We start from the raw sequence: 12,752 nt of genomic DNA, 5'->3' as shown, positions 1-12,752 counted from the left end.
AGTTTATAGAATTTGAGTGAGATATTTGCCTTTGATTTCTGGTCAGCTTAGCCGATCTCTTAGCTTAATCCTGAAGAGATAGTGTCTAACTGGCAGACAGTATGAAGGAACAGTCAGGCAGGAAAAGTCCAGTGCATAAGCCCAGTAGTGAGATGTATAAAGGATAGTTCTGGGCAGCAGGTCCTTGGCCTCTGGCGGGTAAGATGGTATTACAGACTGAATTGTGTCCTTCTAAAAATCCATTTGTTGATGCACTAACCCCCAGTTACTCAGAATGTGACTACTTCTGGAGATACGGCCTTTTAACGACATGACTAAATTAAAATGAGGTCATTAGGGTGGGCTCTAGTCCAACCTGACTGGTGTCTTTATAAGGAGATGAAATTTGAGCACATATGAGGTTTTCCCAGAAACCAACCCTGCCACCTCCTTGGTCTTGGATTCTAGACTTTGGAGCCGTGAGAAATACATTACTGGCATTTAAGCCTGCAGCCTGTGGAATTCCATTATGGCAGCCTTAGCAGTCTAATACAAACAGCACATGGAAGGACTCACTCTATAAGGAACCAGGAGTGCCTGAGACCCACGAGGGCCTAAGACCCACATCTAGAGAACAGGTATCATGTCAGTCCATGTGAGAACATGAGCGCCTGTGGGTACAGGCAGTGGATGGATGCTCCTGACACATCTAATCCTCATGACAAGCTGGCAGAGCGATTTACTCTCCTTCTGTAGGTGAGGAAGCTGAGGATCAGCATGTGAAGAATCATACCTGAGTTTACCAGAGAGTGTCAGGTGCATCAGGCTTGGGTAGGTGCCAAGCAGCCTCCCAAGAGACCCTGACAGGAAAAATGGTGTAGGTCAAAGTCAGGTTGTGGATGCTGAGGCCTGTTCAGGATCACTGAGGCCAAAGTATGTCAAGAGCTGGCTAGTGTGGGAAAGCAAACTGTCTCAGTGCATAAACTTAGGGTTATAATCATGGCACTGCCACCTACTAGCTGGGAGATCTTGGGCAAATCATTTTATTTCACTAGGCCCTTTTCCCTTACCTGTGAATGAGTAACACCTCTTAAAGTGTTGTGTTCAAATTTCATGGGATTGCTGAGAAAATCAGATGAATTAATAAATTTAAAATACTTATTGCTATGTGTTCCCAGAGATACAGAACCAATAGGATGTGTACTATACAAACAGCGATTTATTTTAAGGATTGGCTCACTTGATTGTGATGCTTTTGTGAGTTCAAAATTGATTAGGGGAGGCTGAGAAGCTAGAAATTCAGAAAAGTTGCAGTTTGAGTGCAAAAGCTGTGTAATATAGAGGTGATGTTGCAGATCAAGTCCATAGGCTGTCTGCCGAGGAGCCTTCCTTGCTGGGGGGAGGTCTGCCTTTTGGTCTATTTAACCCTCAGCTGATTGGTCAAGGCCCACTCATGTCAAGAAGAGCAATCTGCTTTACTTGAAGTACACCAATTTAAATGTAAATCTCATCTAAAAACATACTCATGGAAACATCCAGAATAACGTTTGGCAAAATATCTGGGTACTTGGCCAAGTTGACACATAAAAATTAACCATCGTGCAGTGTTTGACACTGAGTAATCACTCAGTAAATGCTCACTATGATTACTTCCATCATTCTGACTAATATGAACACAGACCATCCTTTCTCTTATTGACTGGAATGTGGTCAAATACAACTGGCATTTTCAGGGTTAAAGGGAGAAAAAAAAATACATGGTCTAAAGAGAAACAGAGCTGACCAAACTGTTATTAAACTAAACCATTATTTGAAACCCTTTCTTTCTCAGAAAGTAAAGAGGAAAAAGAGCTGGTACATCTGGATAAATAGTAGCTGTATTACACTCCCTCTGGGAAAAAGACAATCAATGTTGTAATTACTGGATTTGTTTGCAAAGAAGAGAACCGCCTCTTCTATTGCAAACGGGTCCACTTTTTCTCAAATGACTAAGATGTGGTCAGACCTTCACCTCAAATTCCTGCACTAACTGGGGTGGTTTGGGAAAAAAAAAAGTCTCATTTACTCCCTCTGCAACTAAATGTTTATAGAATTTTATGGGGCGCCTGGGTGGCTCAGTCAGTTAAGCATCTGTCTTCAGCTCAGGGCATGATCCCAGCGTCCTGGGATCGAGCCCCACATAGGGCTCCCTGCTCAGTGTGTCTCTCCTCAGCCTGCTTCTCCCTCTCCCTCTGCCTGCCAGCCCCACTGCTCACGCGCGCTCTCTCTGTCAAATAAATAAATAAAATACTAAAAAAAGAACTTCAGAGTTGGTACAAAGAGGAGTGACCTACTCAAGGAGATATGGAAGGGCCACCACAGTAGGTAAAAGATGACACCAAGTAGGCAGGATTCTGAGTCCCAACTTTTTTCAAAGAGATGCCTCTTTGTCTTCTCTAAATATTTGTCTTTCACCTAAGATTCTTGTACATTTGTAGAGTTTTATGACTTAAAAAAAAAAAAAAAAAGCTTGAAAGCCACTGATTTGACTTCCTATCCCACCTGGTGCTTCCATATCCCTGTTAAATGCGCATTTTGTCTATGCTGGACGCCTCCTGAGATGATCTCCCCTCTTTTAGCAAACGACTTATTCAACTGCATCTCTAAAGAGCAGAAATTGTCAGAAAGTCCTTTCTTACTTTGAGGCCAGGGGCATTTTGTATGTGGTGGTCCCAAACTGTTATCACCTATTCTAATGTGGGGAGAAGAAAGAGAAAGGGGGGTAAGAACAAGAAAATAAGAGAAGAAGGGTGGGTATGAGAAAAATAGGATAAATTCAAGCTGTGTTGCCAAAATTTAGTCATTCAACCCTTAATTTTTTGTTATAGTCAGCTATATTCATATTTTCTGACAGCTTTATTGAGGTATAATTAACATACAATGAACTGCATGTGTTTAAAGTGTATGTTTTGACATGACACAACCATCAACAATTGAGATACAGCATACATTAATCCCCCCCAAAGAGCATCCTTGTATGACTTTGTAATCTCTCTTTCCCAACCCCTCTGACCTCTATCCACAACCAGTGATGTGCTTTCTAACACTTCGGTTTAGTTAGCATTTTCTAGAACTTTATATAGATGGAGTCATTCAATACGTAAGCTCTTTCTGTCTTTATTTAAGTCAGTATAATTACTTTGAGATTCCTCCACGTGGTTGTGTGTATCAGTAATACCTTTCTTTTCGTGACTGAGAAGTTTGCCGTTGTATGGGATACCAACTTTGTCTATTCCCTTATTGGGGGACATGAGTTCTTTTCAATATTTGGCTATTTCACATAAAGCTGCTATGAAGGGCAGCCTAGGTGGCTCAGCGGTTTGGTGTCACCTTCAGACCAGGGCGTGATCCTGGAGACCCGGGATTGAGTCCTACGTCGGGCTCCCTGCATGGAGCCTGCCTCTCCCTCTGCCTGTATCTCTGCCTCTCTCTCTCTGTGTGTCTCTCATGAATAAATAAATAAAGATCTTTAAAAAAATAAATAAATAAAGCTACTATGAATATCTTTGTATAAGTCTTTGTATGGGTATATGCTCTCATTTCTTTTGTTTATGTAGCAGTGAAATGGCTGAACCACAGGGTAGGTGTTTATTTAACTTTTTAAGAGATTGCCAGACTGTTTTACAACTTTGGTTGTACCATAATTCTTTCTCATCAGCAATGCAGGACAGCTTCTGTTGCTCCACATACTTATCAACATTTTGTATGGCCAATCCCTTTTATTTTTTATTTTATTTTATTTTTTTTTGGAGACAGAAAAAGCTTATGTACATGCAAGAGCCAGGTAGGGGGAGAAGCAGAGAGAAAATCTTAAGCAGGCTCTACCCCCAGCATGGAGACCAACTCGGGGCTGGATTCCATGAGAGATCATGACTTGAGCTGCAACCAACAGTCTGACACTTAACTGACTGAGCCACCTGGGTGCCCCTGGATCCTTTTAATTTAGCCATTTAAATAGGCATGTAGGAGCATCCCATTATGGTTCTAATTTGTATTTACTTAATGACTAACAACGTTTGCATCTTTTCATGAGGTTATCGACCATCTATATCCTTTTTTGGTGAAATGTCTGTTCAAACCTTTTGTCCAATTTTAATTAGGTTGATGGTTTCCTTATTGAGTTTTTGAAAATACTTTATGTATTCTGGATGTAAATCCCTTACCAGATATGAGATTTTCAAATATTTTCTCCTAGCTTTTGACTTGTCTTCTCATTCTCTTAACAGTATTTTTCTGACAGTAGAAGTTCTTCATTTTGATAAAGCTCAATTTATTGACTCTTTTTTTTCCTATGGATTATGCTTTTTGTGTTTTACCTAAGGGATCTTTGCTTAATCCAACATCACAGGGACTTTCCACTATAGTTTCCTAGACATTTTATAGCTCTGTGTTTTACATTTAAGTCTATGATCCATTTTTTAGAAGATTTTATTTATTTATTCGAGAGAGAGAACAGGAGCAGGGGAGGGGCAGGGGCCCCCCTGAGCAGGGAACCTGGTGTAGGGCTCAATCTCAGGACCATGGGATCATGACTTGAGCTGAAGACAGATGCCTAACCAACTGAGCCACCCAGGTGCCCCTAGGTCTATGGCCCATTTTGGGTTAGTTTTTGTGTCTAATACGCAGTCAGGATGAGATACTTATTTATTTTTGCTTACAGATAACTCGCTTTCCTAAATTCTCATCTCTGTCTCTGTGAGTCAGGAAAACTACTCCTCAGCTTTGACTGGGTTTCCCATTCCTGTGCCATGACCTGGAAATTTTCTCCAGGTAATAAGAGCTCAGGCACTTATAGGGCTCACCTCATTTGTTCAACTGTCATCATTGCCTGATGTCCAGTATCTTGAGTACGACCGCTTCATGTGCATTCTTTTGTTTCCAGCTGTTTTGAGTGGAAGGATAAATCTGATCCCTGTTATTCTATTTTGACTGGAAGCAGAAGTCCCTATATTCTTAGTCAACCAAGTATTTCCCTTTAAAAAGCCTAATTTTCCTTTTATTCACATTTAGTACTTATATCGATATAATCGCAGATCTGAGACATTGTTATTTTTATTCTGACTCATGTAAAGTATATGTCACACTATTAACATTTTTAAAATGTACATTTGATACCACCTCAAATGATCATATTTACTTCAGTAGTACCCATTCAAGAGGTTGGGCAAAACTAACTTCAAGTATTTGCCTTAAATGCTCTATCTTATCTGCCTCTTTCCCCCAATTTGTACTACAAACAGAAAATTCTCTGGGAGGTCAGTGATTCACTTTGTACTTATTGTCTTTTACTTTTGGAAAAGGAATCCATTGCAAATGATAATCATGCACACATCTAAATTTTGGCATATTCTAGAACTTTGAAAATAAGCACTACACGTATAGGAGCATCATTCTATGACTGAGTCAGAACTCTGGAACACTGGTACAGAGTTCCATCCTCACACAGATGACCACCTCTGAGTCAAAAAGGTGAAGGCCCTCTGTCCTGGATTCTTCTCCAGCTCCAAGCTTCTCTGATCTTGTGGATGTGTTACCTGAACCTGCCCAACATCCAAGAGGCTAATGGTGACAACTGTAGCTCAACACAGTTGGGGATGTGGGGATGAGGAAGAAAATTGCTTAACTCTCTAGGAGGTGTCAAACCAATCAATATCACATTTTGGGCTTTCAATTAAAAATAGAACAACGAAATTCTATTCTTCTTTACAAAGCTTTACTTTATGTCTCACATTTTGTGTTGCAGAAAGCAAGTTGGGAATTTAAGAAAAATTAATAATTTTGATAGCCTAGGATTCTGCTTCCACAAGGAGTCTCCATAATAATGGAGAGACTTTTCCTGACCCTTCCTGCCAAGGCCCATGAAAAGTTCACTGTCTTCCAAAAGAATTCTATCTCTTTCAGAAGCAATTCCCAGGGTAGTAGTTCTTTGTCAATCATTGACTCTATTTCAGTGTTAATAGGGAGAGAGTAGTACAAGTGGCCTCTAGGGCCAGATATTTAAAGATGTGCATCACAAAGATATGTGGCATCTGACATGTCAGTGTTGAGATAAAAGGACTGTTGGGTTTATGGAGAACTGGAGAAGGTATGATCTGTCTAAAGAGGATCCCCTCAATGCCAGCTGATTGTGATGTGAGTGTGGCTAAATCTTCCAATTTTTAAAATAATCTGGAAATCTAGCTTTTCTTCCATAAGTAAAAGGGGGAAAAAAAAGAAAAGAAAGAGAAAAAATACTTAAGAATCTCACAGCATAAATCAGTGGACTGTACCATATGGTCACCATTTAGCAAACTTTTGCAGACCTCTGTCGAGGGGAGTCTGTATTTGAAAACCTCTGACATTGTTGTATAAAGAAGTTGATCCCTCTTAATCAACTGGGCAAAGTGGTATGGGGGTCAAAGGTGTGAGAGGAAACAGAATCAGATTGTCTTCTAGTATTTTAGGTTGAACTGCATTAAAGTTGTGCTTTTTTAGTCCAAAAGGGTTGAATAACTGCAGCTTCAAAAAGTTCAGCTTAGTAGAGTTGTCAATAAATATGGTGACCCTGCCCAGGGTCCTATGACCGACCAAGTTAGACAATTCTTGCTATTTAGTGGTTAAGGAGAAGAAGTATTGGATGGGGCAGGCTCAGTGCTGTTAGCAATAGATACAAAAAAAAAAACATCAAGTGGCTCAAACGCGGTAAAAGTTTATGCCTCCCTCTCTTACACAGTCCAGAGCAGTTTTGGGGTTGCCAGGCTTGATTCAACATACAGTTTGGGGACCAAGGTTGGAAGAAAAGTTCTGCCATTTTCAACGCTCAACTTTCAAGGTCATTCCATGTGCCAATATTCAGCAGCAGCATAAGAAATTATATGGGAGGTTTCTCCTGGCCAGATCTAGAAGTGGTCCACATCTCATTGCAAGAGAAGTTGGAAATTGTATTCCCATTGTGTGCCAAGTAAAAAAGAGAAAATGGATTCGTGATTTGCTGACGATTTCTGACATCTAAAGGAAGGATCAAAGTAAGTTTGCTACTGAATTAAAACTTAGAAGTCAAGGCACACCAACCTTTAGTAGATGTCTTTGGCTTTGATACCTCAGTTTTCTGCCAAAGAGTCAGGAAAGACAGTGGAATTTCTGATCTGAAATAAATTTTTAAGCCATTTTGTAAATCAACTTTAAGGGTGGCTGGTAGAAAGAATATGGACTCTGCTACTAACTAGCTCTGTGGCCTTTGGCAAGTTTTAACTTGTTGGGACTTAGATTCTCTTTCTATCAAATGGAGATAATTTGTACTTTTTAGTGTAGTTCTAAGAATTCGAGACAGTTTTATGTAATATACACACATGGCACATAGTCATTATGAAGTCCAGCCAAATGGTTATCCAGGCTCGTTAAGATGTGTCCGTGGGCAAGAAACTCAACACTTCCAGGGTAGCCCTTTCCATTTCTATACAGAGCTGACAGCCAGGAACATTCCTTGTCTTAAGCAAAATCTATTTTCACCTTGAGCCCTACTTCTATCCACTAAAACCACATAAAATGAAGTGAATCATTCTTCCATATACCAGTTCTTCACACATGTGAAAACCCCACTCCTACTCTGAAAATACTTCTCCGGTTTCTTCAACTTTGAATCGCTCAGCCCTCTTGCTGTTCTCATCTGAAAACCTCTGCTTTGTCTTTATGTCTCTTAACATGTGATTTACAGAAAGAAAAACTACACCTCTAAGTAGGATCTAACTCAAGTGGAGTACAGTAGTAGCAACCTCTCTATTGTTTAAGAAACGTGTTAGGCAGGGCAGTGGTATCAGTGATGCTGCTATAATGAAAAAAAAAAAGACTTCATAATAATAAGGTTCGAATGAGAGAGGAATCTATTTTCTCTCAGGTAACAGTCTAGAGTTGGGCAAATGGTCCGGGGCAAGAGTGTGGTTTGTCCAGGGACCGAGGGATTTTTCACTCTAATGCCCTCCTTTGTATAGTTACTGCAGGTTCACCAATGCCATGTGCGAGTTCTAGCCCAAGGAGAAGGAGAGGAAGTGGAGGGTGAGCAATGTTCTTATATGGAAGTGAGCATGAGTTGTGCTTGTCACTTCTGTTCCATTCTGTCGGTGAGAACTTAGTCACATGGTCACAGCCATCTGCAAGGGAAACTGGGAAATACAAATTCTACTCTGGGGGTCAGGGGAGCAGGGTGAAGCCCAATACTGTGCTAACACACTAGAAGTGCCCAAGGGGAGAATGAACACAGAAGAAAAATCAAGAATCCCTTCTGTGAGAAACTATGCAAAACTAAAAGTCCCCCTGACTAAAAGAAATTAGAAATAACTAGCAAGAATCAATACGAATTGCTAAGATGAAATGAAGGGGAATATAAACAGGGTATCTGTAGCTCAGCTTTGTGGCAAGCTGGAGGGTACCGTGACACACGGCTAAACAAATTGCATTGTTGTAGTTGTTTCCTGGAAAATGAGTGACTAAACTCGGTAGATACTTTAACCAGACAGTTGTTAGAAGTTTTAAATTTTTCAAGTCCTACGTGTTACAGTTATGAAAAAAATCTCATAGAAATCATCTTTCCTAGAAAAAAAGTGAGAAACCTCTACGATATGAGAAAAGGTTTGATCTTTCCTGTTCTCTGAGGAAGGGGGATATTGACTAAATATACAGGACTTTCCAAACTCCAATGTCAGTTATTGTCCCCTCAGTAGAACAGGCAATTGAATCTGGAAATTCCCAAAATGTCAATAAATGAAAAAAAGCAAACAAATTGGGGAAAACAAACATTTTCATTTTGGAGTGGGGTGGGAATAATTACTGTGAAATATGCTAAATGCCAAGCTGGGTTTCTGGTGGTTTCTTGGGGATTTAAGATTTCATTTTCATGATTCATTGGCTGCAAATCATTGAAAATGCCAAGAGGTAAAATATAGTTTAGGCTAAATGCATGAATCCCCCTTGGCTTTTAGTAGGACTCAAATATTGACATTTAAAAGGAAGAATTTTTTTCTCCATATGGTAACAACAATCAAGCTCCAGTATCATTGTTAAAAAAAATACAACTCCAAGTATATACCCTATTGAACATTAGTCAATTAGGCAGCAGCAGCATGTCATAAAAACGGATACTATGCTCATTAATTTAATTGCTTTTATAGAAGAGAAGCAAATGTTAAAGTGACCACATTTTACATTCTCCATTAGGGAATTATAGTTGATGGTTAGTACAATAGCAAGGAGCAGTGTCTGAGAACGTATAGTGTACTAGGCTGGAAGACAGAGCTACCTACCACAGGTCCTACTCAATAGCCTGATGCCAAAATTTCCCTGGGTAAACTTCCTATTAGAATCACTTTCAGAAAAAGATAGAGGTTCTCAAATCTGAAATCATTCTCTGGAATGGGAAAGTCCTCATTCTTGAGCAAGAGCACAAGAGAAAGATTTTGGAATCTTAAAATTAATGTAAAGGTAATTGCTCAAGGAGTGTTTAATTGACTTCGCTCAGCATCTGTTCAGCAGGATTTCTTTCTTTCTTTTTCCCCAGAGCTAATTCACAATAGCCTCCTTCTAGAACTAGCTTTGAAGTCCTCTGCACACCTGTGTAGATTATAAAGAAGGAAGGCAGAGCTTCCACACCCAAACTCTAAATTCACAATCCAACATGACAGTTAAGACATGCCCTCTAGCATCTAGTTTAAAAGTTAAACCCAAGCTTGATGTAATCTCCTGAAATGGTTAACCCTTGCCCAGATTTAGCACATATTCCCCATGCTGGTAAAAGAGAATACTCTACTTGTATATGTTATAACTCTTTTCTCAGAAGATCTGGGTAGATGGGCTTTTGTGATAGGTGCTCTTAGAACATTATTTATTTTAAAGATTTTATTTATTTACTTGACAGAGAGAGAAAGAGAGCACAAGCTGGAGGGAGAGGATGAAGCAGGCTCCCTGCTCAGCAGGGAGCCCGCTGTGAAGCTTGATCCCAGGACTCTGGGGACATGATCTGAGCTGAAGGCAGACACTTCACTGACTGAGCTACCCAGGCACCCATCAGAACATTATTATAGAGAATTTCTGACTAGTCCTTACTTTTGTCTCGGGGTCCAAGAGGGACAAAATGCATACTTCTTCTAGGCCCTTCACCTCTTTGGCTTTTGGGATTTCTCTTTCCAACATCAATTCAATCCACCCCTATCTGGGTGCAAGCCCTAGGGACTGGCCTTATTTGCTGGTGTAGGTGCTAGGGTGGGAGGGATCCTAGGAAGAGTGCAAGGGGCTGGGACTAGAAAAGCCATGACAAAACGTTAGGGCTTAGGTTGGGTTGGTGAACTCTAAGACCAAGAGTTGGGAGCAGGGAGAGGTCAAAGAACCGGCCATGCTGGCCAGGCAAAGACAAGGGAAAAATGGAGAGGAGGATGTGATTTGGAGCCAAATGTTTGCCCTAGGCAGGAAGCTCTTCACATCCTTCCAACTGGGGTGGGACCAGATGCTGGGCCCAGCCAGCTGCTAAGCCTTGCAGGTGCAGGCAGGGAAGTGGCTGCACCTGGCTCATGTGGGTGTGTAGGTGGAAACTACAGATAGGCACCTGGTCTCTGGCTACAGATCTGGTTCTGATCCAACACCACTCCCCGACCCCATAAATGGTGAACCTCTGGGGTGCCCTTACCAGCCCATCTCTCAGTCTGGCCTTCATCTTATGATTTCCATGGAGTGAGGGATCCAAGGCTTGAGCGTCACCAGCTCCATGGTAAGTCCATCTCTGTATATTAGCCTGTAAGAAGTAATCCCAAACTGACCCATGAGGAGGATTCCCTGCTCAGGGATTCACCATCTATTTGGAGAGTTGGGGGATATTTCTTTTCCATGTAGCTCAGAGCTCCAGTAGTTTCATGTTCTCAGAAAGCCTGCATGCACCTTACTGCCGAGCACAACAGCAACAGCTTATTATGATTAATTAGATTTTAATTAATGCCTCACTACTTAATTAAGAAGGATCCCTTGGAGTAAAACCTCGACTAAATATTCTTTCTTCCATTAATCCTCTCTGCCTTCTATCAGAGGAAAAGATAGACAAGGAGCATAATGTATGTGGGGTTTTATTCTCCCAATAAGTCACAAAGATAATATCAGAACAGCAGAAGAGGTTCCAATTTCTTCCTATAAAACTTTCTCATTCTTTGGGTCGCCTGGCAATTTTTTCCTAGGGGACTCTTTTTCATTTTCATTGTTCAACTCATTTTAATTTAACAACATTTATTGAGCAATAACTCTATGCCGGGCTTTGTTGTAGGTGCTCTGGAGACTCAAAGAGGCAATGGCCACTCCTGCCCTCTGGGGAGCCCAGTCTCAGAGAGGCAGCAACATCCACCAGAGTGAAAAGATAATTATTATAAGCAAAGGTGAGCTATGATAATAAAGCATGACCATCAGTGGAGCTCGAAACTGACTCTGTAGTAGTTCCCCAAGAACAATCCCAAAGCTGGTTTGAGTAGTCATGGTGTCTTCATGGACCAAGCGTGGTGCTGGACCCTTGATGCACATTATCTCCGATTGCCGCAATTTAGGACAGAGGACAACAAAGAAGTGAGTGCCCTGTCAATGAGCCCTCATCCAGGATGATTCCCCTTGCTATCTCCTCCCACGGCCCCGGATCATAATCCTTCCCCACTGCAGACGCCATAAGAGAAGGGATTGTGTGTCTGCCCTGTTTACCACCATAACCCCAGCACCTCACACAGACCAGCATAAAGTAGGAAGGGGAGAATTGTAAACATAGCAAAGCCATAATCCTATTCCAGAACTGACTCCTTTACATGTCTAAACCCTTTCTCCTCTATCACACTGGATTTCAGGACCATCCGTACGTGTGCACAGTCGTCCTCAAAATGACTCTGGGAAGGAAAATGCCCACCTTCGTGTAGTCTGCTTGGGAAGGTTGAAAATCATTCTCATTCCATGATCGTCGTGTCTCCTGTGTATAATGTGCCAGTGGGAGCAAGCAGTCCAGACCAGAAATAGCAGAATCCACAACTGGGAGTGTCTGTGGCCTCTGGGGCTCCCACCCCACACATGCATCCATCCGCGCTGATCTCTCTCACCCCCACCCAAGGGTGGTGTCAGTGCCAACCTTCCCCTGCACGTGGCCCCCAGAGAGACACGGAGGCCTTGCCTGCTGGCCCAATGAGGAAAACTTCCCTGTCCTCTTTGTCCAGCCAAATCAGGATTGGCAATCTTCTCAAGAAATTTTTACTGACGAAACTAAGAAAGGAAACAAAAAATCGTTTCCCAGAAGACTAAAATTGAGTATATTTGCTAATCTATACTTACCTGAACTGAGTACAAGGTAAACTCTCTGACTTTGGTGCTTTACTCTGCCTACTGGGGCTGGATGTAAAAATAAAATGTTCAGTATTTCTCCAAAGTAGATTTGGGAATCTGATGAGATGCCCTAATCTTTATTAGGACCTGCTTCCTGGTCCCCTTGCTCACCTCAAACTCTCTTCCCTGGCTCTGAACTGTAGCTATATTCTCTCCTTTGCAACCAAGGACCATTTCATGGGTGTCTGACCAGGGGAGGTGCACAGGGCCTTCTGCTCAGAAGGGCTTCTCGTCTAGGGTTTAACACTCTGCAATTGCTGCTTTGTAATTCTTAATAATTTGATCTTTGAATTTGTATTTTAATAGTCAAGTCCAATAGAACAATGAAGAATGTGGGGGTTGAGGGAGGAGAGGCAGTTTGCTCAGGAGCA

General features: G+C 41.5%; 1 long non-coding RNA gene across 3 annotated transcripts; it reads left to right on the top strand.

The window, feature by feature from the left end:
- Window positions 1–5,432: 5,432 nt before the first annotated feature.
- Window positions 5,433–12,419, top strand: LOC102151488. 3 transcript variants are annotated; one of them, XR_005356415.1, is made up of 6 exons: window positions 5,433–5,583; window positions 6,731–7,022; window positions 7,986–8,049; window positions 10,606–10,750; window positions 11,294–11,586; window positions 11,856–12,419. It is a non-coding gene; the product is annotated as an uncharacterized LOC102151488 (long non-coding RNA). The 3 variants fall into 3 exon arrangements; XR_005356414.1 differs by lacking the exon at window positions 7,986–8,049; XR_005356416.1 differs by lacking the exons at window positions 7,986–8,049; window positions 10,606–10,750.
- Window positions 12,420–12,752: the final 333 nt, after the last annotated feature.

Source organism: Canis lupus, chromosome 3 (assembly GCF_011100685.1).
Source record: "Canis lupus familiaris isolate Mischka breed German Shepherd chromosome 3, alternate assembly UU_Cfam_GSD_1.0, whole genome shotgun sequence".
In the NCBI taxonomy this organism is placed as follows: domain Eukaryota; kingdom Metazoa; phylum Chordata; class Mammalia; order Carnivora; family Canidae; genus Canis; species Canis lupus.
This window is presented reverse-complemented; position numbering and strand designations above follow the sequence as displayed.